The sequence below is a fragment of the Furipterus horrens genome, unplaced genomic scaffold (assembly GCF_987537825.1).
Source record: "Furipterus horrens unplaced genomic scaffold, mFurHor1.1.pri manual_scaffold_12, whole genome shotgun sequence".
NCBI classification, from domain to species: domain Eukaryota; kingdom Metazoa; phylum Chordata; class Mammalia; order Chiroptera; family Furipteridae; genus Furipterus; species Furipterus horrens.
This window is the reverse complement of record NW_028327182.1, coordinates 60,649,231-60,653,419: the sequence shown is the minus strand read 5'-3', so window position 1 is coordinate 60,653,419 and position 4,189 is coordinate 60,649,231.

Here is a 4,189-nt window from a genome sequence, read left to right as displayed (position 1 = left end):
AGACAAAAAAAAGAAATAAAAGGCATCCAAATTGGAAAAGAGGAAGTAAAACCACCATTATTCATAGATGCCATTAAAGAGTACATAGAAAACCATAATGTCCACCAAAAAAAAACTATTAAACCTAATAAGAGAATTTGACAAATTAGCAAGATACAAACTCAGCATTCAGAAATCAATGGAATTCTTGTACACCAACAATGAATTATCAGAAAGAGAAACTAAGAAAAAATCCCATTTATTATAGCAACAAGAAAAATAAAATGCCTAGAAATAAAAGACTTGTACTGAAATACTATAGTACACTGAAGAAAGAAATTGAGGAAAATACAAATAAATAAAAACACATACTGTATTCATGGATTGGAAGAATTAACATCATTAAAATGCCCATACTATCAGAGCAATCTATGTATTCAGCATTTTTTTATTTAAATACCATAACATCTTTCACAGATCTAGAACAAATATTCCAAAAATTTAGTCTCAGAAAACCTGAGAAAGCAGACAAAGTTGGAGAGATCACAATTCCTGATATTAAACTATACTACAAGGCCATGAAAATCAAGACAGTCTGGTATTGGCATAAGATCAGACACATAGATCAGTGGAACAGAATAGAGAGCCCAGAAATAAACCCAGGTCTCTATAGTCAATTAATATTTGGCAAAGGGGACATGAGCATACAATGGAGTAAAAAAGATCTCTTCAATAAATGGTGTTGGGAGAACTGGACTGCATGAAAAAAAATTAAACTAGACCACAAACTTACACTATATATCAGAATAAACTCAAAATGAATAAATGACTTAAATATAAGTCATAACACCATAAAAGTCTTAGTGGAAAACAGGCAGTAAAATTTCAGACATTCCATGAAGCAATATTTTTGTTGATATATCTCCTAAGACAAGGGAAATAAAGGAAAAAGTAACAAATGGGACTACATCAAATTAAAAAGTTTCTGCACTGCTAAAGAAATAATAATCAAAATAAAAAGGGAACTAAATGTATGGGAGAACATATTTTTCAATGATACATCAAACAAGGGTTTAATCTCCTAAATATATAGAATTCATATGACTCAACACCATAAAGACAAACAATCCAATTAGAAAATGGGCAAAGGACTTATAGAAACTTCTCCAAGAAGGACATACAGATGGCCTGTATTCATATGAAAAAATGTACATCATCACTAGATGTAAATTAAAGATATGCAATTAAAACCACAATAAGGTACCATCTCACACCTGTCAGAATGGCTATCATTAATAAATCAAGTGCTGGCAAGGATGTGAAGAAAAAGAAACCCTAGTGTGCTGTTGGTGGGAGTGCCGACTGGTGCAGCCACTGTGGAAAACAGTATGAACTTTCTTCAAAGAACTAAAAAAGGAACTGCCTTATGACCCAGTAACTTTAATGCTGAGAATATATTCTAAGAATCCTGAAACACCAATTCAAAAGAATGTATACACCTCTATATTCATAGCAGTGCTATTTACTATAGCTATGTGTTGGAAAAAGCCTGAGTGCCCAACAGTTTAAAGTGGATTAAAAACTATACACAATGGAATGCTATGTAGCAGAAAGAAAGAAGAAATTCTTACCTTTTGCAACAGCACGGATGGATCTGGAAACTATTATGAAATAAAATAGTTGACAAAAGACAAACACCATATGACCTCACTTATAACTGGAACCTAATGAACAGAATAAACTAACCAGAAAAATAGAACCAGAGACATAGAAACATGTAACATACTGATAGCTGTAGGAGGGAAAGGGGAATGATAGAAGGAAGGGGAAGGGATTAGTTGAAGAACATGTATGGGTAACTCATGGACTTGAACAATGAAGTGAGGGTTGACTATAGGAAAGATGGGTGAACTGGATGGAGGTGAGAAGAAGGGGAAAAAATGGGACAACTGTAATAGAATAAACAATAAAATTAAAGTAAAATAAAAAACTGCAGATACACTTAAGATTGCTAATCAGATTAACTTAATTAAGAAGATCATCCTGGATTATGCAGGTAGCCCAAGGTAATCACGAGGGTCTTTAATAATGGAATAAGGAGGCAGAAGGTAGTCAGAATAAGATTTGATGAGAAAACGAGGGTCAGAAAGATGCTATTTTGTTAACTTTGAAGATAGAGGGGGAGGCCATGAGCCAAGAAATGTGAGTGTCCTCTAGAGGCTGGAAAAAGAACAGGGAAACAGATTCTCCTCAAGAGACTACAGAAGGAATGCAGTCCTGCCACCACCTTGGTTTTTGCCAAGGAAGACCCAGGTCGAACTTCTAGCTTACTGAGGATAACTAAGTTTTGTTGTCTTAAGTTACTGTTAGTGGTGATTTGTTATAGAAGCAATAAGAAACTAACATACCATGTATGCAAAAAGAACTGCATTATAATTTTGCTGGATTAGACTAAATGAAATGGAATTGATCTAAAGAAAATGCTCTCTCTACTAACTTGTACCATTTAATAGCAATATGAGTAAACTATTTAACAACTCTGAACTTCAACTTCATCATCTTTTAAATAAAAAAAAAATACCTACCTTATAGATTGTAGTGAGAATTTAATAAGATATAATTTGCCTCATCCAATAAAAATATCTGTGAGGCACTCACACATGGTAAAATGCTTAAAGAGGGGAAGTTATGCAATGATTTAAACACCCTAACTAGCACTCTTGTGAAGTGCTAGGACTGCTACTATGAGCATGTAGGACACAGAAAAATAATAATATTTTAATATCCCTTGGTAAACCTTTGATGAAAGTGCAGGAAGTTCTGTTATACATTAGGGTCACTTTGGCTGGATTTATTCATCAGAGAACACTATTTAGAGAAAACCGACTCCAAATATAGGCTTACATAATAAGTAGGAAGTAGACAAAAATGAATATAAATAATGTGGTATAGGGCACAGGAGTCTGACAATCATGGGAACTGAAAACAGTAGTAAAAGAGGTGCATTTCTGAGCTAAGCAGAGGCCAACACATGAAATATTTTTTATCCTCATCACCATAAGTATTTCTTGCAATATTTTAATGAGAGAAAAGACACCAGTCATGCTTGTGCTTTAGAAAAATCATCATGGCTGTAGTGAAGAGAACAAATTTGAAAAATAGGAAAGAAAAATAGTGGAAACCAAGTGAGAAGCTATTGTATTCATGTAAACAAACAAGTATTGTTATTTTTGTAATGAAGTATGTGAGAAATAGGAACATACATAAGGGAAAGAAGTGAGATGAGCACATGCAAGCAAATCTACCTACATGTGTTTCATCTTAATAAATTATTTTTGGAAATATGGAGGCACTACCTTATTCCACAATGAAAATGCAAATTTAAAAAAAAAAAAACAGGAATAAGATATCATACTGTAGCAATTGTTCAGAGACATGAGCAAAGAGCGAAGGATCCATCAGAATTTCAGGCAGAGTGAGAGGAGAAGCAGGTCAGAATGTAACAGGGTGGTTTGGCCAAATTGCTGGGGAGTGGGGGAGAAACTCCAAAAGCCAGCACCCCACTCCCAAAGTGTGGGGGGCTGCAGAAAGCGCTCGAATCTGACTGACCTGAAATAGCAACTGAAACCACAGGACCTTCTTCCCACACCCTGGGGCTACTGTAAGCAAAGGCAACATGGTTGTGTGAACATGTGTTGCCCCAGCAGCCTGAGCAGCTTGTGATACAGCTGGAGAAAGCTTCTACAGGGCCCACATGAGCTGTGTGGACTGGATGCCCTGCCTTAGACTGAGATGCTTATGCACCTGTGCACAGCTGGGAAACTTCTGCCCCCTTCCACAAAATGGCGACCAGAAGAGGATCAAAGACACTAAGGAGCTGACAAAAATGGCAGACGTTGGTACACATTGATGAAAAGCCAGGCACTCCATCAAGCATGGATTTCTGAGCTAAGCTTTTAAAATGCAGTGCACCCAGGGAAACATGCGGCTTTTTTCCCTCGTCTGGCTAACCCAGTGGGATGCAGCAGGTCCAAGTTCCTGAGACCAGTAGACCCCAAAGGCCTCATGGTCTGGAAACATTCCCAGTGTTCCTCCCTCACAGAATGTTGAGGCAGAGATGGCTGTGCTGCATGGGATTCTGTCAAGTGCACAGACTCGTGAGAGATTCCTGGAGCCATACTGTACCAGGAACCAGCTGAGTTGCTTGAAT